We start from the raw sequence: 23,848 nt of genomic DNA on the forward strand, positions 1-23,848 counted from the left end.
TCACAGAGTCTGAGCAATTTGCTCAAAGGTATTTAATAGGCACATTAACCTCCTACTTATAATTCCACTATGAATGGCATACATGGGACATGAATTCAGGATGTCTGACACAGACTCTTCCCAGTATGCTATGTACCCTCTCACTCTGTCTTAGAAAAGTACTTTTAGCTTGATCTCTAAGGCTCCCTTCCAGCTCAGAAATGCTATGGTTCTTCTCAAATGTCAGTTGTGTTGTGGTCCATGCTGTTTTCATATAAAACAATGCAGGAAAGAGTCTGGTCATTTCCCTCCATAAAATAGTCCTTCACACATTTGGAAACCATCCATGGCTTGTTATAGAAGCTTCTCCGCAGAGTGAACTGACATGGCTGGTGCTAAAGGGTAATACCTTTGAAAGGCTGACCTGAGACCTTGCCACTGTACCCAGGTAAGCATTTGTTAGGGCTAACAAGTGAATCAGCAAAAGTGAACAGACAATACCATGCTTGATTCTAACATGATGAGTCACTCTGAAATCTGGCTAGCTCTGGAGCCCCCTGAAGTTTTAACAGAATATTAATTGCCCTGTCATTTCCCGTTCCACACAGCTGGGTGGGATTGCTACCAGCCACACTGTTGAGAAGTTACATGTTTCAGCCCAGCCCAGAAAAGTTTCCTATGGTGGGTGAAATGACAGCATGCACAAAGGTCAAACTCCAGATGTGGGAATCTGACTTTTTTCCCCTATTGGGAAAACTGCCTTGTTATAATCTCAGAAGATATTCAGTATAGGTTTAAGGCCAAAATCTACTGAAAGATCCAAGTCCCTCTAACCTGGAGAATGCCAGTCTGTTTCACGTACTTTTATCTAAGCTTTGAGACCCCCTTAGATACCTGAGCCAAGAGACCAGAGGAAGGGGAGGGTGATTAGACATTTCTGAATGAGTGGAGCTGGACCTAGAAGTTGCTGCTTGTTCCTTGAAGTTAGAAAGGCAGTTCAAGAGAAGGAATGGGTTATTTCTGGACTAATACCTTGACTAAATAGAAATGCCAGAAGGTGGTGGGAACAGTACACGGCAATGTGGTGGGGAATTTACTAATCATTCATTCATCTGTTTATTCATTCCACAAAAATTCATATCAGGTTAGCAAAATTCACTCATATTATACCAAGAGAGGATAAGAAAATGTAGTGTCTTAATTTTTCCTTATTAATTGAAATAATGTTCCTCCCATGTATCCACCATTGCATCCCAGGGTGGGAATTAAGTTTTGGTCCAATTTGGTAAACTTAGTACAATGTAATAATTTAGGTAAATACTCAATTCCTTTCATTTTTCAGATTTCTTCTCCCTACTTCTGCTCCTATGCAACTTGGCCTCTGGGGATTTGGCAATGGACAGAATCTGTGGCTCATCAGTTTTGTGGCACTGTCAGCAGGATAAGGGGCCTTTTGAATCCTCACTGGTCACTGTGGCAGGAGGGTTGTTGTCTGCTCTCTGCACGGGACCCACTGAAGAAGGTGACATTATTTGACATACTGGCATTCATCTGTAGAGCCCTAGTCATGAGCTCCATGCCTGTGGTACTGAGGGGCATGGGGCTGATTTCTTTCCGACCATGGGCCTTCACTGCTGCATCTGCTGTGGGACTAGAAAAAGGAATTAGCTTTCAGAGGGGATGCATCAGTGAACTTTTGCCATAGTGATGCTGTGTAACGAAATACCACTGAGCCCAGGGTCATAGAGCAGTAAACATTTTAGTTCAGAGGTTGGCAGTCTTTTTCTTTAAAGGGCCAGACAGTAAATATTTTGGGTTTCTCAGGCCATGCAAACTGTCACAACTAACCAACTCTGCCCTTGTAGTGCAAAAGCAGCCACAGAAAATACATAAGTGAGTGCATGTGCCTATGTTCCAATAAAACTTTATTTAAGAACACTGGAATTTGAATTTCATATAATTTTCATGTTAGGAAATAATATTTCATATGCTATGAAATGTTAGTTTGATATTTTTTAACCATGAAATTTAATGGCCTGTGTGTTTTTCCCATGCGTTGTATAGAAACAGGTGGTGGGCCAGGTTTGGCCAGTGGGTCATAGTTGGCTGATCCCTAATTTAGCTCATGACTCTGCTCTGGGTCGCACTTACTCATGAATCCGCAGTGAGCTGTGAGTTGGCTCAGTGGCTCTGCCAATTTGGTTGGGCTCGTTCACATGTCTGGAGTTTGGTGGGCTGCTCGAGGATGGCCTCGGCTGGGTGACCATGGCAACTTGGCTCAGCTACATGGTACCCAGCAGGTAAGCTTGAACGTGTTCTCATAGCAATGGCAGAGGCACAGCAGTGCAAGTGAAAATGTGCAAGCACTTTTAGAAGACTCTGCTGAATTATGTTTGCTAACATTCCACTGGCCAAAGCAATTCACCTTCTGAACCCGGAGTCAAGGGTGGGGCAGAACGCTCTGCCCAGAGCATGAGGGCACTGCCAAGTTACATAGCAAAAGTGGAGTACTGCGGCCATTAATGCCATCAATCTACCAAAGTACTTAAATTGGGAGGAATTTAAAAAATATTCTACTTGTGGCCTCTTCCATTAGGTATGATGCTAGACAGAGGTATGAACATGGAACATGTAAATGGGGGACACAGGCACGTGAAACAAGTGTGATAAGAGGGAAGAGTGTGCACAGAGTAGAGGTGTGAAAGAACTTGCTCTTTTTTAAGTTTTGGAGATGATAACAATGTACTTTGGTTTTCTTAGAACTCTCTTTAGTAAGATGATTCTAGTTCTTATAATGCATGTAGCGGAGAGTGGAGAAAAGCAAGCAGATTTCAGAGTAGACTTGATAAAACTTGGCAATATATTGGATGCAATGGACAAGGTCAAGTTCAAAGAGCAGACAGTTGAGAGTGAGAGAAAATGGGGTGCTTGTGTCGGCTCGTTAGCAGTAGTGTGGCGCTGCCCTCAGGATGCACGGGTCAGCGGACCGCTCTCCTCCCTCTTCAGTAAAAGGAGAGCATGGTGAGGAACACTCAAATCAATTCCCGATTAAAGGTGAAAGTAGAAAAAAAAAGGTGAAAGTAGGAATTTTAGATCCAGTTTCATGTTGCAGTGGTTTTAGAGTAAAGGATCAAGAAATCTGTCATTTTCTGGTATAAAGTGAGAGGAACCATTCTTCCTTTGCCTTTTTATCGAGATTTAACTATTACAGGAAAAAGCTTTCCCCCCTAGGGGTGAATACCTCCCTCCTTCCCTCTTCCCTCTTTCCCTCTCTCTCTCCTACTTTATTTCTTTTTATATTTGAACTGGATAAGAGGGATAAATGGAGCCTCGTGTACGGCAGACTTTGACTAGAGTCCCACAGCATCACGGAGATTCCTTGACCTGCTTCATGAAAGTTGGTTGCACCCCAAGATTCCCCTGTTTCAAAGTAGGGTCATGTAAATGGCTTAGGTTTCATGTAAGGACTCTGGGAGATTCGGGTCATGAAATATAATGTACAGTCTGCCTACTTACCCAAAATAGAAAACTAGATCCATTTGTTATAGAACCTTAAGCTTTAGTTTTCTTCTCATAATTACAGATGTGCTGTTGAAGCTTATTGCAGTAAATACAATGAGACCTTACAATTTAAAATGAAAATAAAATATATATGTTTTGAAGCATCATAGTTTTAGGATGGAATATTTTTAAAGTGTAAAAAGCAGTAAGGCTCTGTGTTTATGTTACCTAAATGTTAATGGTTTGCCCTTTTTCCTTATCTTCTAAGTCCTTCTGTCCAAGATTCCTAGATTCTTTGGCTAAAAAATCATGTCATTAAAAAGGAATGTTCGGAGGCTCCTTTCCACCTCCACCCCCAGCATTTCACATGGCATTAGCTCCAGCGGGAAAACAGACTTGAAACCAAATTAGGGAAGAATGATTATTTGTGCTTTGTTTTATATTTTATTTGTTGCTTTTCCCTCTAGATTATCTAGTTTAAAAAGGAACTTTCATTATCCCTGAAGTTTCATGTTGATCAGATGTTTTGTCCCTGTAATTTCCCCTAATTTGTTCATATTACGTCAGCAAGAGAAACAGGAATAGGTCTGAAGGAAGCCCAGCTATGAGCTTGCAGGATTCTGGGGGGCTCTCCAATAACCCCAGAGCTGGTCACCTCTGTAGCGGCTGCTAGTGATGCTAAGCTACTCTGCCCCAGGTGGTCTCGTCCAGGCCCAGAGCTTCACATACCATGGATTTGCTCGTGACTTCTTTGTCACTATCTCCAGCCTTGTTTTTGCTCATATCTTTAGATTGATATATCCAGCTATTGTTTGACATCATGAGACCCTGGGGTATCTAACCATCACCCTCAAACTCAACGTGGCTAAGAGATACTCTTGATTCTACCCCCACCCCATGCACCTGCTTCTCTTTCAACCTCCCAATGTCAGTAAATGGCACCACCATCAACTGCATTGCTTAGTCAAAACCCTAGCAGTCACTTTCATCCCTCACTTTATTTCCTAGCTTACCTGCCATCCGTCCACAGCCCTGCAGCTGCTCGCTGTATCTAAAGCTGACCATTGCTCAGTGCACCACCTCTACAGCCCAACCAACACGGCGACAGCCTCCTAATGGCCTTCTTGGACCCTCCCAGCGGAAGCAGTAGCGCTGCTCCTCCCTCATCACTTTGTGCTGTTTCAATGATATTTTATTTTCTTCTTAGCATTTAAAACTCTCCAAAATACCAGTGTGTTTCTAATCTGTTTTCCCTACTAGTATGTAAACTTCATAAGAACATGAACTTTGTCTTCTCGTTGTGGTGTGCCTAGCACACAGACAGTGCTTAGTACAATGTAGGTGCTCAAAAAATGTTTACCAAATTAATGAAAAAACACTAATAATGGAGGATTTACCTTGATTATCTAGTTCTTAAGGAGCCTGCAGTAGGTGTTGAATTCTACCAGGTGTAGCTACGGCTCTCGTATTGCTTCCAGCTTGTGCAAGCCACTCCCACACGGCTGAGCTCTGGTTGCTCTGATTCATGCTCTTGTCTCTGCATCAGCTCCACACCCACCAAACACTGATCCAGATCCTATTATATGCCAGGTGCTGTTCTTGGCTCTGGGGAGGCACAACTGAATGAAGCACATAAACACCTGCTTTCACGGGGCTTGTATTCTGTGTATCTGGTCCCTGTGTACTGTTGCCCAGCTCCCAGTACCACTCAATCGTGCAGGAATTGGCTCTGCACCAGGATGGCCCTGATGGCAATTAGTCCAGACCATCTGCAAGTTTCCTCTATTTGCTGGAAATGTAAGGGGTTCCCCAACTGGATTTTCTGGTTGACCCACAAAGGGGAAAGTGAGTTCGAGCCTGGGCCAGGGTAGTACCAGGATGGCATTAAGAATGGGGTGCAAACCCTGGAGCACAGTCTGTTGGGCACTGATGCTTGGCCTCCCCTGCTGGCAGCCCATCAGGTCTATTGAGAAGTCCAGGGGCCTTCATGAGAGCTCAGGAACACAGAACAACCCATATGTGCCCACACCCACTGCCTGCTCAGAAAGGGAGGGCCTCAGTGGGCCAAAGCTGCTGTTCTTGCTTTGCCTTGGCTTCTGTGGGCAAAGCTGTATTTTATATAGTGAGTTCACTAGTAACACTGTTGAAGACCATTTTTAATTAGAAAACTCCCATGCAGTCCAAGTAAACTAAATTATGAAGATAAACCTTTTGCCTCCAAGAACAGCTAACTGCCAGGTTAGCTTTCAGTTAAAAGGAAAAAAATTCACCATAGCTGGAATCATTTCATTGTCCTAAAAAGAGTCAACTTCTTTTCTCTACAAAAAACTGCCAAAACAAAGAGAGTCATTCACCTGACAATGCCCTCTGAGGCCACTGTTCTGTGATGGTGAATGGCAGGGTGTGGAGTCCTCAGAGGCCACAAAGACAGGACATTCCAAAGCCCAGACTTGCCAGCACTCCCTTGTCATGTGCACAGGCCAGCCATTATCACCTTCTGGCCCCACTCCCACCCCCTGCTTGTGACTCCACTGCCTGAGAGTTAAGTGCGATCTTAAGGGCCCCAGTGAATCATGAACTGGAATTTAGGGTGGATTAGATGTGTATTCCCAGATGGTCTGCTTCTTGTAAGTGACCAAGCCTGTTGATATTTTAAGTATTTGCCATCTTTCTTGAGACTGAGCAGATTCATGATGGAAGGAGGGGTGATTTTTTCCCTCTTTACTCTTAGACTTTAAACTGCCTGCTGCCACACCCAGAGTTCTTCCTCCATATTTTGTCACGTCACCCACACTTGCACATAGAAGGCTTTGTTTCCCAAGGCCCAGGGACCACACTCTCCTTTCACTTGCTCAGGCTGACCTTCACCTTCCCTCAAGCCTATAGGTGTCCTAAATACCACTGTGCCCTTCTGAACCTTCGGTCAGAGATATTGGTGCCTAATTAGTAGGCTCTTTCACCTTGTAATTTGGTAGATTACCTCTGAATAGTTCATTATAAACATAATGAAAGGAACAATATCTGATGGCTCTGGTTTCAGAAGGGTAGGCTTCTGGCTTAACACCCAAAGATGCTAAACTTTCCTTAAGTTTGTTGTGCTTTTTTATTAACCGCTGAGATATTCACATAGTCTAAATTCAGCCACTGTATTGAATGCCTAAGAATTTGGCTATAGAATATTATTTTAAAGTCACAGCCATGTGTAATTTTGGTTCCTGGATTATATCCATGTAAGAGCCTCCTTTCCTCTTCATAGCTCTCCTTTAGGATCTCTTTCAGTTCTAAACATTTGGTGATTCCAAATAGTTTGCATTTGGGGTTTGTTTAGACCATTTTTAGTCTGAAAATCCTGAGGAATAAGAACGGCTGTTTCTTTGTTCATCTTTAAGGTGGCTTGCTTCCTGGATATTTTCTGCTTCCTTAGGAGTAATAATTGAGTTATCTGTATGTTATTTAGGGCAACTCATCTGAAGGGTAGTCCCTTAAGTAAATAATTATTCCAAATCTGTCAGCTGCCCTCAGCATGCAGTAAACTCTCACATTCAGAGTAAGGTTGCTCAGTTGATTCTTGTCAAAGTTTTTAAGAATGGAGTTTTTTCAGTTACTTCTTGAGCTTACAAATCCTAGCTTTTATTTAGTCACAGGAACTTCATGGGAAAACAGCAGTATATGAAATATCCATTCACAGCAGTGATGGTGTGATTGAAGAATACCAGCAGCTACCCTAAGTCCATGGCTGTGAGAACACAACTAAAATTGTAACACATTTTGTGAAACACTCTTTTCTGTAGTGCTCACTTTCCAAAGTAATGGGCAGCTCAAGTATTAACTCCCACTTGAAGCCCTGTTGTAGGTTTAAAGATGAAAAAATCTTTTTTCTTTGACAGATTCAAACATACTGACCTTATGGATTTTGATAGTTATTGAAATTCTGAGGATTATTCACAAAGCGAATCTTCAGAATATTGAATGCCAAGATTCACAAAAATTTTTTGTGTGTAAGAATCAACTGGTGAGCAGTGTAGCACAGAGAAAACAAGTAGTGACTCTACAGCATCTTACTATGCTGACAGACAAGTGACTGTAATGGGGTATGTGGTGGGGACTTTGTAATGGGGGGAATCTAGTAACCACAATTTTGCTCATGTGATTGTATATTAAAGATACCAAAATTTAAAAAAAAGAATCAACTGGTGAATGTGTTAAAAATGGAATTATGACCTTGTTGATGGACTTCTCAGGTACTACCAAGTTTTTGACTATTATGAACAACTGTGAACATTCTAGTTTGTGTCTTTGTGGTGACATATGTATGTATTTCGGTTGGGCATAAATCTAACTGTGGAATTTCTGCATCATCAGTTAGCCACATACCCAGCATTAGTAGATGCCACTGAAAAGTGTCCCAAAGTGGTTATATCAATTTATAGTTCCTCTGTCAGTGTGTAAGAGTTTTGCTGTCCCACCACCTCATCAACACTTGGTATTTTATGTTTTAATTTTAGCCATTCTGATGGTTATGTGGAAGTATCTCATTATAATTTAGATTTAAATTGAATGGATGAATACATATCAGTCAAATCACACAGCGGACTACCATTCAGCCAAAGAGAAAGAACAACATGTAACTACATGCAACAATATGGATGAATTTCACAAATGTAATTGATGGAAGAAGCTGGACACAAAGGCATATATACGGTATGATTACATTTATAAACACTACCAAAAAAAAGCTGATGAAACTAATATCTGTCATTAGAAGTTAAGATAATGGGTAACCTTAGGGTGGAGGAATAGGTTGTGACTGAAGGAGCAGAAGGGATCTTCTAGGATATTAGTGATATTCTGGTTTGTGATCTGAGTGCTGATTTGAGAGATGGGTTTAGTTGTGAAACTTCAGCAAGGTGTCTGCTTATGTTGTGTGCACTTTTCTGTATGTATATTATACTTTTAAAAGGTTACTTTTTAAAAAGTGCAGGTTTCTAGGCCCTTACCATGAGAAGTTTGGTCCTTTGATGGGATCTGGGACTTTACAGTCATGAAGGTGGTTAGGTGCACTTTGACAAACATTGGTGATTACATTCGCTGCAGAGATTTTTAAAGCTTTCATCAAAATAAACCTCTCTTCAAAATAATTTAATCAGCTACTGTACACTGCAGCTATTTCAGGTTATTTCAGAGATGATTTCAGAACCCCCCACTTTTCATCTTCTGAGAGTGAATCAATCCTGGAAAATGAAAACACCAAGCCAGCTCCACATGGGAAATAGCTGCAGCTTACATGCAATGTGGAAAGGACAATCAAGTGAGAAATAAATCCATTAGGTGGGAAGGAAAAAGCCCCATCAAGTGCAAGAAACATAGAAATTCTCTCTGGGAAGAGAACTGATCATTTCTGATGAAAGCCCATCTCATTTATTTAGCCAAGAGTGATAGTGTGTGTCTGGGTCTGAGGCATTTGGTGGAGCCTCTGTAAAAACTAGGTTAAGGACTGAATCCAAATCTCTTCCAATTACACAAAGGAGGAAGCTTAGAATGCAAATAACTGTAAAGCTATTGCTTATTGTGACTAAAAGTCCCCCACATGGTAAGGCCTGAATCAGTTTTCATTTCATTGCTAACTAAGGAGAAGAACACAGATCTAACTGACACAATTACAAGCAGATTCTCAAGGGGAACAAAAAGAGTGAAAAAAAATCACCCAATGCTCACTTAAAACTTGCTCTATCCACCTGAGTTCTGAGAAAGAAAGTGTTCTCAGATGTCAAGAGGGAAAGGGTTCTTAGCTAGTAAAAAACCCTCAGCTTCTAAAAGGGCCATTATGCTTTTATGCAGGGGTATAGACAATATTATCTCTGATTTACCTATAGGTAAGCTGATATTAGGCTGATATTCACTGGTATGGCTGTATCATTTGTTAAGAAATTGAAATTGCTTCATACCTGTTGGAAGATAGCTACAGTCCAGGATTCCCTGAGAGCCTGTCTCCACCATCCATACTTCCTGGCTCCTCCGAGATCCCTCAGACTTCTGGACAATACAGAACTAAGAAGTTAATGTGTGATAGACCCAGGACACCTAGCCCTCTCTAGCCACAAGCCACCTCAGGGGTCTTTGCTCTGTGGAATACCTTGAAGGAGGAGAAGTGGCCTTTTTTGAGAGGGTAGGATGAGGGGACCCTATCCATGGTCCTTTCCTCCTCTATATCTTTACACTGACCTCCCTTCACCCAGTTCTACTTCCCATGTAATTTCTCATTCTTTGGCAATTTCTCATTGAAGTCAAATTCTTAGGCACTGAAGGGTCAGTAATGAAATGAAGATGTTTTGTCATTAGATTAACCTTAGATTCTGTCAATCCCAAATATCCAGCGGCTTACAGATGCTCTCTGATTCACTTGCTCACACTCTCTCACTCATTCGGCAAACATCTATGGAATGTCTGCTACACTGTGCTTACCAGTAAGACTCCATCCTCATCCTAAAAGAAAGCTCACAGTCTGGTGGGGATGACCAGCTCATAAATAATTTTAGTGTAGTGACAAAGTTATGCAAAATTATGACAGGACTGTAACAGAGGGCCAGCAAACATAGCCTTTGTCAGGAAAGACTTACTGGAAGAGGTGGTTTGAGCTTAGTTTTAATGGAAGAAAAGAAGTTAGCCAGTTGGGGATGGGGAGTGGAGTACATTTGGGCAAAGGGGACTATGTATCAAGCTGAGAAACAGCATGTGCAGGCAAGAACATGAAGTGAGAGGCCTAGGTTGGTGACAGGTGAGACCTGAGAGGACAGTGGGGTCAAGAATACTGCTAAGAGGATGAGATTTCATTCTGTAAGTCAGAGTTTTTTTTACTCACCAGGGTGCAGACAAATAATGTACTACTACTAATAAAGTATTAAGTTTGTGATGGCTTTACACCGTATAGCTCAAATTAGAACAAATTCAAGGTTATCCCTATAATGTGGTGACTCTCCCCCACTGGCATGCCATATGGTTTTGTGAGAGCAAGAGAAAGAAAGGAATCAGGCTAGGGCTAGGAGCCAGGGCTTGAGAATGACTCTCTTTCACCTCATCCAACTGGCCGCGGTGTTAACAAATTGCTTCTGCATTTTACCTCCTTACCAAGATTTTCGTGTTTCCTCAAATCTGGGTACACCAAGGAACAGCACACCTCTGTACATGTATATTACCCCTCTTGTTGGTCATGAGAGGACTGTGGCTGTGTGAGATAGAATGCCATGGAAGGGTTTCCACGCCGTGGGCCTGTGTGTATTTTATGGCAATTCCCCTGGCTTCGCAGAGCCGTGATGGGGCATCCTGTGGGTAAGGAAACCTCAGCCGCACACTCCCAATGTAGTTATTGTTCACATAAATGGCATGTGTTTATTGCTGAACAAATATATTATATCCATTTAAAAACATCCTCCAAAATGGAAATTATGAAAGGATAAGATAAAAATGAGATTAAAACCTTTAGAAAAATGTTTATCTTATGTACTTATAATAAACAAAAACTCATGATTGAATATTTATAATTTTTTTTTACATCTTGCTTTGTACTCGTGATGCTACAATTTGTAGGTCTTTTTCTAAGTTCATATCGGGTTTTGGTTTTAATGGCTGATGTAGGTAGAAGAGGCTTCATAAAGCAATGTAGCTCCAAATGCAAACCCACTTCCTGAATCATGAGCCTAGTTCTAGTTCTATATGTAATTACACAAACATTGTTGAAATTCAAATCAGTAAGTTTCTTTTGCCCCAGGTATCAATCAGGTATTCCTGTAAGCTAACTGGAAGGGGTACATATTTTTTTATAGTATTAACAAATAGGTTCAATATTTGCTGAATCTCTATTTAAAACATTTTTAAAGTAGGTTAGTAAGCTCTGTATCCTATGTCTTTAAAGTGTTCTGTTATAAATGTTTGTACATGTGATACCCTTATATCATTTTTGGCAATAAAATCATAAAATGATGAAACTATTTCCAAATGTCTATTTTCAAATTTCTCTTCAGAAGGAGTTTCTTTTGAAAAGTGGTTATTTTCTCACTTTGTTGTTAAAATGTTAACTTTTCTTTGAAGGGACTGAGTAAGTGTTTTTGTTTCTGTTTTTTCCAAAACAACTGTGAGATAGCAGACAGACACCATCAAAGGAAAGGACAGCAAGGGTAGGCTATTTGTTTTCTTTATAAAAGAAAAAATATGTTTCTTATTTAAGTTTGGCAATTTGAAATTGGCCTAATTGGATGTTGGAATGAGTGAGAGAAAGGAGTCCAGGATGAATTCCGAGCTTTCCGGCTTGGACAACAGCGTGAACGGTGGTGCCACCAAATGAGGTAGATGGAGGAGAGAATGGCAGCCAGTTTAAGAAGAACATCAAATGCACAGCAGAACCTTCCGGTTGTTGAGCAACAGGTCTTCCTGCTATTACTTCACACCCAACATACTAAAAACCAAACTCATCTGGCTTTATGTTCCCAACTAACTTTTTCCTTCTGTTCTTTCTCTCACTGATACAGGCCCTGAGGATGAATGTGTGAAGAAAACGGACAAGATCCTTGCTCTCATGGAGCTTACATTCTGGCTGGGGAAGAGAGATCATAAGTAAATATATAAACAAGAAAATGATCAGATACTGGAAAGTGCTAAGAAGAGAATTAAAGCAAGTGACAGAATACTGCCGGGCTGGCTGTTATTGTGGAGCAGACTGGGAAGTAACATTTAAAGTGAGATCTGAAAGTCCACGCACTGTCCAGGAAAAAGGTTTTCCAGGCAGAAGGACCAAGCTCTGGATGAGCTTGCTGGGTTCTAGCAACAGAAAGAAGCCAGCGTGGCCAGGGCCTGGTGGTGGTGGGGGTAATCCTGATAGTCATGACTTTTCTTGCACTGCCATTCCTCGGGTCCTGCTCCATTGCCTCAGACCTGGCCTATTATATAATGCCCCCTCACTTTTCCTGAATTAAACCTCTTTGCATACCGAGACTTACTTAGCCTTTGGAACTGTCACACCTCTATGTCTTAGTGAAGCCCAGGAGTTGAGGAGTTGTTGGCTGACCCCTGGGGGCCCCCAAAGACAAACAGCTCTCCATCTGGGTGTTTGCTCTGTGAGGTTTCCAAGAGGACCTGGGGGGAAATGAGGTCTCTTATTACCCTCCATTGTTTACCCACCTGTGTATTAGTTTTCTATTACTGCTGTAACAAATTACCACACATTTAATGGCTTAAAATGGCACAAATTTATTCTCTTATGTTCTGCAGGTCAGAAGTCTGAAACGAGTCCCACTGGGGTTATCATCCATATACCAGCAGGGCTGTATTTCTTTCTAGAGGCTCTGGAGGGAATGTGTTTCCTTACTTTTTCCAACTTCTGGAGGCTCACAGCCCTTAGCTTGTAGCCCCTTCCTGTTCTTCCTGCACCTTCTAAGCCAGCAGGGTAGCTTCTTCCAGTCTCTCTCCAAGTTGGATCCCACTTTCTTGTCTCCCACCTTGTGATTACTTTGGGTTTACTCAGATAATCCAGAATAGGATAATCTCACCATCTCAAAGTTAACTCCTTAGTAACCTTATTTTCCCCTTGTCATGTAATATAATGTATTCATGAGTTTTGGGGGTTAGGATGTAGACATCTTTAAGGGGTCATTATTTAGCCTACCATACCCTGCTTCTTTGACATTAGGATTTATTAGATATTTGTGGTTCATGGAAACTTCCTGCAAATGGAAAAGCCACTTAGACTAAGAGACGGCCCTTCAGGGGAGTCTGACTGTTTGGGTTCTGTAAACATGGTGAAGCTATGCCCATTGATGGGAGAGGATTGTTAGTTTCTCCTGCAAGAGCAGCTGAATGTGGGAGGGTAGGAACAGCAGTGACAGTTTTTAGATAGAACTAGAAAAGCAGGGAGTATTTCTTTTTCTCATTTATTTTCTATCCAGTTGGAGAGCTGGATTGCTGACCTTTAAGGTACCTCCTAACTCTGAGAGTTTACGATCTTCCTGTTTGGTGAGATGGCTTCCAAGAGAGAATACATTGCTGGGAAAGATGGAAATAGAGGGAATCATGTTACACAAGTTCTAATCTCTTGGAAGAGTTATTGTTAGCTTTATTTAGAGGACATATTCTGTCTTCTCCAGACTTAGAAATTTATAGGAAAAGAGATACCAGAATGTTCCTCAGTGAAACATTCTTTTGTTGTCTTCAACCTCTAAGTCATGTCTACATGCCAAACAAGCTAGTCTTTGGCAGGAAATACATGTAAACTCCTTATTGATCTCCACTGGACAATGAACATATGTCCTAAATTTCTGGAATAGTTCTTGTCCCATATAATTTTATTCTTCTCAACAAAGAATTAAATGTATAACTAAATGCAATATAGTTTTATATCTTGATAAGACTTTTCATACAAATAACTTCATAAATCAGAAAAAGGTCCTCTGTTTTAATCCATCTTCATTTTTAGTTTGGGCAAATGTAATAGAATATGGTAGAACATCTTGCCTGAGTAAATTACACTGCTACTAAACATTCCTAGTCTATAGATCAAGAGTCAAACAAAACTTAATTCCAGGATCTCTGTATAAGCAGCAAGTGGTACCTGGTAATAAATTTACTTTGAAAATAGGTAAAAGAAACACTAAGAATAATGACACCGAATGTGTATTAAACACTTAATGTAATTTAGGCACTGTGCTAAGTGCTCTGCATATAGAGATTTGTTTCAGTCTTAAAAATGAAAACTCCATGACTTAAGTCATGGAGACTTCCTACAAATTATATTCAACAGGGAGGCTGTTAAGGCACTTTGAGCTATGTGCCCCAACTATGCAGAAAGCCAGAAGGTGGAGAATTGATATTTGGATTAATTTACTGCCTCCTAATACTGCTTCAACCCTGAGACTTTTTCCTCTAAGCTCTTTAGGGAGAATGAAAGGCTTTGGAAGGTAGGTGGATTTTGATGGTGGGGAGGTGGTTGGGGTGACTTGGATGGGCAGACCAGGGCAGCTGAGGTGGGATTACAATGGTGGTCTAGGCACCCTTGGGCTGCAGAGAGAGTGGAAAGATCAGGATCCAGGGACCCTGACGTCTGTGGGTGTAGAGTTCTTGCTCTGGCATCTTCTGTGATGAGGACCTGGCTGGTCACTCCAGTCTGCCCCATTCCAGAAAATAGCTCATCATCCACCCAGCCACTCAAATCTAAGCTGGGGGTCAACTGCAATTTTTTTTTCCTCCCCAAATCCTACTCTTCAGCAAGTTCCAGCAGTTCTACCTTAAAATACATCTCTAATCTGGGCTCTTCTGTCCATCCCAGTAACTACCACTTCCCTTGTCCAAAGGTTTATCTGCTTTCTGCCTCCTGAGCTGCTCTAACAGCTTCTGAGCCGGCCTCTCTCCTTCCACTCCTGCTTGTCTAAGGTCCCACCCTAAAGCCATCTTTTAAAAACATAAATCAGATTGTGTCTTCTTTCTCCTACTTAGTCTTCATTAACATCTTTCTACCATACTTAGAATAAAATCCAGTCACTTAACATGGTGCATGTGGGCCTGTGTGGGCTGCATCTTGTCCACTTCCCTAAACTCATTTTGTGGCCTCTAAGTCCTTTCCCTCTCAGGGCCAACTTTGCACCTGCCTTCCTTAGATATTTAACCTCACCTCTTCACAAAGGCCCTGAGTAAGCACACTTCCACATGTACCTCTCAAATACTCTATCACATCACCCTGTCAAATTTCTGTATAGCAATTATTCCAATCAATTATTACTTTATTTGCAAGCTTTTTGTTCTTTTATCTGTCCCACTGAAGAGCTGGACCTCATTTTCTAAGTCCTCAGAGTCTAGCGCAGTGTCTGACAAATTAGAGGTTCATTAAATATTTGTTAACAAAGAAATAAAAGAATGCATCATTATGATTTCTTAAAAATACCATGTTCTTAAGCAAGGTGCCTATAGTGGACACTTTTTGGAGTATCTGTTTGGCCCATAATAACCTTCTTAACTGGGCTAATTCAGAGGAAATAGCCCTCAGAACCATTTGGTTGAACATGCCCCTGACCTCCAGCTGCAGTGTATTGGACAGCTGACTCAAGCTGGCCAATCAAAATTATAACCCTGGCGCTCTGGAATTGGGGCTGAGAGAAATATGGCACATCCCCAGGAGACTGGGGCAATCATGACTTCTGCTCTGGGGATCAGAGATCTGGTGAGCAGAGAAAGAGAAAAGAGACTGAGATGTGCAAAGAGAAAATGTGATATGAGACACAAGACAGAGTCTGGATGACTTTCCAGGTCCTGATTCCAGTATCTTCCTGCTGCCCAGCTGTCTTCTTGCCCTTGGATTCAGGAAAATATCAGCCGCCTGCCCTTCAAATGCCATGCCATGAGTGAAGCCAGTGTGGTGAGGATACCTCAGGCAATTTAACATTTCATGGGAACAAATTTGCCATTAATGTGTTGGCTCTACTTTAGTGCATGCTCCTCATGACCTACTCTTCAGCTAGAAACTGTGTGTAAGTGAGGTTTCTAGAAGGGGCAAGTAGAGAAAAAACAGTGAGACCCCAGCATGTTTGTGGCATCCCCTCAAAGGAGAGAGGGCTGAGTCAGGCAATGTCTAAAAGGGGAGCGTGTGAGTGACAGAAAAGCAAGGGCTGAAACACATAGCTGGAGCTCTATGGGCCTGACCAACATTGAGCTGGGTTGCTGGGGACTGCGGGACTTGCACAGTATAAAATGTCTGGTTGCAAGATACCGATTTAGAAGCAGCAGAATGAACTTCAGCAGGTGATGGACTATTATGCTGAAATCAGTCTTGGCAATGGAAGACAGAGTTGGCAAAAGTGAAATATTCCCTCAGATCCAGGGGTTTAAAGTATGGTAGGCTGCTCCACTGTAATAGATATCAACACAGTTTAAGGCCACATGATCCCGTCTTAGCCTTACCTCATTACACCTGATACTAATGGAAGACCAAAGTTCAGTGGTCATGGATGGGAATTGGATATTCCTACAATCACCGATTCAAAAGCCCTTTATCAGCAAAGGTGTGGGGGAGAAATACGTTGGTTTCCCAGCAGTGCAACCAGTTGTAAAGTATCTCTCAACGAGTTGACCAAGGTGTGAACATCAAAAGCCCAGCAGGAGCTATTTATATTTGAAGATTATTAGGCATTAGCTGCACAGACCAATTGCCTCTGAAAATGGCACCCCTGAGTAGGTACTTCTGCGGCAAACCCCAGAACACAGTGACCTCTCCAGAGTAATTTTTACTCTTGGGAGAATCTGCATCTCGGCTTGGAGTGTCATTCCTGCTGCCATGGGTATCTGGACAGGATGGGGAGGGAAAGTGGATTCCAAGGACATGGGAGTCTCGAATATCAGTTACTTTTGTATAGATCAACAGACCACCTGCAACTTCCAAGACTAGCACTTTTTAAACCTGAGGTGAGACTGATATATACTTATGAGAAAATACACAAAAATTCCTTGGGCCTCTTAGATCCAGGGAGAGCTCTGTGCCTGTGGCTGCATCCTTGCCCAGCTGGAGTAATGGCCACGAATCTTGGCTGGCTCAAGTCTCTTTGCCAAAAGAGCGAGGTTATAAAGCCTAGAGTAGTGTTTCCCAAACTGAACTCAACAGGGTGTGAGTACGTGTGAGGAGATAAAAGGATTACATGGGCAAGGTTTGTGAGAACTAAGTTAAATGAGTTAAATTAAAATCTGGAAAGCACACATGCAACATTCATGCATACAAAAAATCTATACAAAAACATACATGAAGTATAAAGAACAATAAAACCCCACTCTAATAAATACAGTGACAGTCCCATCAATCCCCCTGGTTGCTTCTTTCTGATTTTGTCCTCTTCTCATCCCAGATAACTAGTTTTCTGAATTTTGTGTTTGTTTTGCTTTGCATAATTGTTCAATATATATATCCTTAAATAGTATATGTATATCCTTAATATATAATATTATATATTATATATCCTTAAATAATAAATACTCTAATAGATAATATATATCCTTAATATCCGTAATATACATCCTTAAATAATACATCCTTAAATAATACATTTATAGATGTTACATGCTTTTGAATTTGCTTTATATCAATAACACACTGTAGGTGTTCTTCTGAGACTTGTTCTTCACTCTATGTCCCTGGCCTTCATGCATGTTGATGTGCACAGCTGTAGTACTTTTTCACTGCTATTATCCTGTCTGATAGATATTATGTTGTTTACAGTGTTCTGCTATCACAAACAGTGGGGTTATGAACTTGCTTACATATGGTTCCCAGAGCACATGTGCAAAAATCTCCCTAGGGTATAAGCTAAGAGGGAGAATTACCAGATGTGAGGGTAGGCACAACTTCAACTTTATAAGGTAAACCAAACTGTGTTCCAAAATGACAGTTGTAGTTTTCATTCCCTCCAACAGGTTTTAAGAATTCATCTCTCCATACCCTCTTCAGCACTTGGTAATGTCAGACTCAATTGAATTTTTTGCCCATCTCGTGATTTTGATTCTTATTTCTCTTGGTATTAGTGAGTTTGATCATTTTTCATCTATTTATTGGTCATTTGAGTTTCCTCTTCTGTAAGTGCTGTCCATGTTCTTGCCCAGTTGCTATTTGTGTTGTCTTTTCCTTATTAATAGGAGTTCTTTATGTATTCTTCATTGTAATTCTTAAGTTTATGTTTGTAAACTTCTTCTTCCAATTTCTGATTCATGTTACCAATTTCTCCAATTTAAGAAATATTTCTCTACACAGAGATAATAAAGATATTGTCTTAAATATTCTAAAATTTAGCTTTTCACTTTTAAGTCTCTAATCTCTGTTTTTGTGAATAGATTTCTTTACCTCAGGACTTGTCTCAGTCATTAATATGCACTGTGGACCTTTCTGAAGGGAGAGAGAATCCAGCATTTCCCTGCTATTCCATCTTTGGATTTATTTTTTAGAAGCATCTCCAAGGTACCTTGGAACAGATTTTGGGAGCCACTGCTTTGTAAAGTAGAAAAAACTGAGGCCCATATCCTACCTACATTCTTGACCACTTCTGGGGGCCTGCCCTGGATCAATTGCTGGCTATTTCCTCATGATTTGGTTTTCTTATTTTAAAAAAGAAGACCTTATTACTTAAGCTAAAATGTAAAAAACAATAAAGTGATTAATGTGTATCAAGAACATTAGGTGGAATGAAAATATTAATGTGTAAAAAAGATAAAAATATTACTGTATGAATATTCGCTATTGCTCCTCTTCAGCCCATGCCTCTCACTGGGGGTGGGAGTGTTGTGTGGAAGATTCCTGCTCCTGGATTCTCCCCTGGGCTTTGCAGTGCAGGGTCTGGGGGACACTGGGTGGCAGGAAGGCAGAGGCTAAAATGACATATGTGCCAAAGAGCTTGAGGAGAAAAGGGTAGTACAAAGGGGTTCAAGACAGACAGACAGACAAGCCTCGAGTCCTGGCTGCTGGAGAGATGTTGGGGGCATAGCTACGAGTGAGCAGTTTATAAAGCAAGAGGCTCAGAAACAACCATAGAAAATGAGAGAATTTGAGAGGCAGGACAAGGGAATCAAGTGAAATGGTGCTGAGTTGTAAATTAAATCTCTCTTAATGCCCTTGAAGAGGTAAAGGAAATATCAGAATAATCTTAACTTTCAGTTGTTGGATTTCTCTTTGTTGTGTTTCTTTTACTGCAAAATCACCTAAGACTGACAAATTGGAGTCCCAGATATTATTAGATTCTTTCACTCATGATTTTATTTGATCATAAACAATAATCCAGTGAGGCAGGTAAAACATTACCTATCCCCATTTAATCTCTGAGAATATTGATTTAGAGAAGTGAAGTGTATGTCTAATGACACAGTGTGAGAGTGGTTAGACAGGAGTCAGATTTAGGACTCATACATGTAGCATCTGTGTCCTTTCAACATAACATGCAGCATGCACAGAAGACTGACATGTAAGTGCTGCTGGCAAACAATATTTACACAAATAGTAACCACCTCCAAATAAAATGGCTATTTTTTATTACTTGGGTTTAATGATCACAATTTCTTAAGAAATGCTATTCAGAGACAACCAGAAAATACCTAAATCTTATGTAATTTAGTGAGATAAGTGCTTAACTCAGTTTTTCTCAAGTTTAACTCACATGATGACCCTATTTTTTAAGTGAAGGTGCATTTCCATTAGTAACAAAAGTAATGTATGCACAAACTCATAAGCATGTAGCTCAAACTTTTCTCAAAATTCCTAAGGAAATGATGGCACGGGGCAAAAGGAGAGGCAACTTGAAATTTGCATTAAGAAAGATTAAAAATGTAACCATTGCTACAGAAATAAGTCCCTTAACAATTCAATGAGATAGTCTTTATTTGCTGAGGAATGTACTTAACAAGATGGTTGAGTGGCTCTAACTTTTCCATTTCACAAAATACATACATACATTAATGTTTACTCTCATACGGCCCAAAATGGGCCATCTTAAACTAGAGGTAAGTATTACTTTAATTCTTGGTGTTATGAGAATGGTAGTCAAGATATTTCAGGAGGAAATACTTCCAGTGATTATTGTTGTTTCAGTAACATAAAGTCTCTCCTGCTTGTGGCAATTAAGTTTTACCACTTTCCAGATGAAGTCACAGCTTTCCCATTTTTTCAACTGCAGGGCTTTTTTTTTTTCTTTGATAATGCATTGGAAGTCCATTTCCTGTCAAAGCACCATCGTGGCTGCCGTGTGTGGTCATTCTGTGCATCATTTCCTCTAGTGAATGGAATAAACCTGTGAGCATGCACCGCTACAAAATATAAAGTCAGGTCTGTGGTCCGGATGTAATAGCAACAAAAGTGATTAATAGTTTGTTTTAATAAGGTAACTGGGATTTAATAAGTTATTGATTTTTTTCAACATCTTACTAAAATGCTTTGGATTGTGAAAAAAATCTTTCACTCATAGAAGGCAGTATTGATTAGGTATGAATTCATACATCAGGATTCTGGATGCTTCGTTATCTCAAGGCCAGCACATATTACCTGATTAGTATTGATTGCACTGTGGCCATCAGTGAATTCTCGTGATATCATTTTTAGTCAAGGAAGAATTGTTTAGTGTGACCCTGAAATCACTTTGCAGCAGGCCCAGAGAGTCAGGCTGTTGATGACTCAGAGCAACTGGCCATGGACTTAACTTGTTAAACTGGGTTTAGTTTGTTCCAATGGTTTAAATGTTGTAGTTATGTTTAGAAGATGTTCCCTTGTGATAAATTTTTACTTCATTTTTCTTATACAGTTTCCTCTGCCTGGTTATTTTTTCTCTTATTTTCTGCTTGCAAACTTCTATTCACCCTTCAGGACCCAAATTAAAAGTCATCTTCTCTGTGATCTTGGTCTTGAGTCCCTTAGAAAGATACTGTCTCCTGGGTCCTTTTACCACCCTTAATTGTGCATAACTCTTCAATACAGAGTGATAAATGCCAGTAATTATGTATTTATATCCACTTCATAGTAAGCCATGAATTTCTTTTGGACAGGGCTGTATATTGTCTCTTATGACTTGTCTGACCCTGATAATCCCCAGTATTTCAGAAGAAGCTACATGGTTGGCAATGTGTAAATACTTGCTGCTGTTACACATAGGATGGATATTTCCTTTTAACACTCAGAGTCTGAAACTTCTGGTCTCACAGGATTGCAATGGGCTTACACTGCCTTGAAATTGGAGGTTACAGGTACAGCTGTACCGAGGACCTTCATTACTCCCACTACCACCACCGCACATGGAGTGATTGTATGGATCACACTCTGTGCTAAACACTTTAAATACCAAAGCTCATTAATTTCTCACTATGGAGCAAGATTACAGTTACGTTCTCCATTTCAGAAATAAAGAACATGAGTTTTAATTTTCCCAAGGTTACATCACTACTGAAGGGTGAAGCAGGGAGTCAAATGCAGGTCTCTTTGATTCCAGAGCACACGTCTATAGGGGGACTTAAGGCACTCTGAGAAATGCCTATCCAAACCAGGAACCTCAAATTCCACCCCTGAGATGAAGTATTTGTTAACTGAGGAATATACATCATTATTTTTACATAATACTATTGCACACTTAATAGACCACAGAATAGTGTAAACATAATTTTTATATGAACTGGGAAACCAAAAAACTCACGTGGCTCACTTTATTGTGAAGCCTGCTCTATCACGGTGGTCTGGAGCCAAAGTGGAATGTCTCCAGGTGCCTCTGTGTCAGCCTCCTGTCACTGCTGTTAACAAATTACACAGGTTTAGTAGCCTAAGCACAAATCTGTGTTTGTATAGTTCTGGAGATCAGAAGTCTGGGAAGGTGTCTTTGGACTAGAATCAAGGTGTCAGCAGGATTGTGCTCCTTCTGGATGTTGGAGGGAAGAATAGTTTCCTTGCCCTTTCCAGCATTTAGAGGCCACCTGCATTCCTTAGCTTGTGGCCCCTTCCTCCATCTTCAAAGCGAGTGCTGTGGTATTTTCCAGTCTCTCTCTGACTCCGACTCTGACCCTCACTCTCCTGCTCTCTCTTTCATTTGCTAAGGGCCCCTATGATTACACTGGACCACATAGATAATCCAGGGTACTCTCTCCAGCTCAAAATCCTCCCTACTATCTGCAGAGTCCCTTTGCTATGGAGGATGCCATATTTACCAGTTCTGGAGGCTGTCTTTGGCGTGCACTATTCTGCCTGCCACAGGTGTGCTAGCATGGAAAGTAGAGAGTAGGAGACTGGGCCTCAGTCTTGGTGCTCCCACTGAGGAGCTATGTGCCACTGAGGAGCTATGTACCTCTCTGGGCCACTGCTTCATTGTGGAGTCTTCTCCTAAATGCTGGGAGGCATGGCTCTGACTCAGTTAATGCCAGACCTGTTCTAATCACCTGCAGATGACACCATAACATTTATTTAATGCTACTTCTGAACATGTCATTAGTCCTTCTAATGGTGTTTCTGCAGGTTTTCAGTTGATTTCTACTTAACCATCCTACGTTTACTTACACCTTGCCTACAGAGCATGTAAATTTTCAGTTTCTCATTTTAAATAGGGGGCTCCAATTCTGTAGCATGGCTGATGCATTAAATATCCACAGCCAAATTGCTTAACGCCCAGGTTTTTTATGCCCTTCAAATTAAAGCTTTTAAAACACCCAGACTTCATGCTGGCTGAATGACACACACAGACTTTCTGCCGGTTTTTGGGGGCAGGCGATACTGGTTCCTGTCAAGTTCTAAATCTGGATGCTTTTTTATAGTGGAGCAACTGAAAGGAATTTCTGCCTTATGATATATAACTACTACTTATTATAGACTGATCCATTTTGCAGCAGGGAGGTGGAAGGCAGGGGGCTGGAGGAAGAACAAAATCCAATCTTAGACCTGAAAGAAAGTAACCTTCTAGCTGCCTTTCCACAACAGCAGCATAAGCTTCTTTATGGTGGCATCATTTCACAGTGACCTGCCACACTGCTCTAATTTTCCTGGTGTCACTCATGCAGGTTTAAAAAATGATTGGTTTTATGGCTTTTATTTGGGAATTTTCAAGGGTGTCACATTTGTGGAAGCCTTGAAGCAGTGGCCTGATAGTCCATAATTTGGTGTTTAAAAGGAATGTTGGTGGGTAACCTGCTTGGGCCCATGGGTGCCTATAGTGATCGCATCCTTATTATGCCTTGTAGGGAAATCTCCATAACTTCTTTTACGCTACAGTAAACCTTTGCTGTCAGAAAACCCCATTTCAGGTTCCTGAGGACTTCTGGCTTCCTGAGATGGGAGAAAAGCCATTCAAGCTCCATGATCAGGTGGATCCTTAAACCTAATTCCCATGAAATGTATGTACTTCAGGTGTCAGTAAACCCAGACTCAGGTCAGCATATTCTGGCGATCTGGATTTATACACTTTTTTTTTATGACTCACAGTCTGGAAATGAAAAGCAGTGGACTCTGAATCCTCTCTCTCACTCTCTTAAGGATCGCAAAACCCCTTACAGATGTTTTTAAAAGCCTCACTTTTGAGGACTGTTTTGGCCTCCTGCCATTGTGTGTACTTTTAGGTGTAATGAAAATTGGTGCCTCCAAGCTCTCCTAAGAGGGAAGGCATCTACTCTTGTGGTGAGCTGGCTCGTTCTCACCCAGTCAGAACACACGCGGCAGCGAGGTCATCTGCAAACCCACGCTCGCACGCACACCTGCTTCATCCCAGCTCCGTTCTCTCCCAGTTGCCTGGGTCGGCCTCTGTCTGCTACAAACCTGCTGGTGTTTATCACAGTCGGCGTTTCTGCCCGTCGGTGTGTCTCAGCGTAGCGGTGCTTATTTGAGCAGCGGGCGATTTTTCTG

The 23,848-nt window shown here is 41.1% G+C and overlaps 1 long non-coding RNA gene across 1 annotated transcript; it reads left to right on the forward strand.

Moving 5' to 3' along the window:
- The first annotated feature begins 1,227 nt into the window (after positions 1-1,227).
- Positions 1,228-12,158, forward strand: LOC130683844 (uncharacterized). The gene is made up of 3 exons (XR_008997865.1): positions 1,228-1,501; positions 7,986-8,181; positions 12,003-12,158. It is a non-coding gene; the product is annotated as an uncharacterized LOC130683844 (long non-coding RNA).
- The last annotated feature ends 11,690 nt before the right edge of the window (positions 12,159-23,848 follow it).

The sequence above is a fragment of the Manis pentadactyla genome, chromosome 5 (assembly GCF_030020395.1).
Source record: "Manis pentadactyla isolate mManPen7 chromosome 5, mManPen7.hap1, whole genome shotgun sequence".
NCBI lineage: Eukaryota > Metazoa > Chordata > Mammalia > Pholidota > Manidae > Manis > Manis pentadactyla.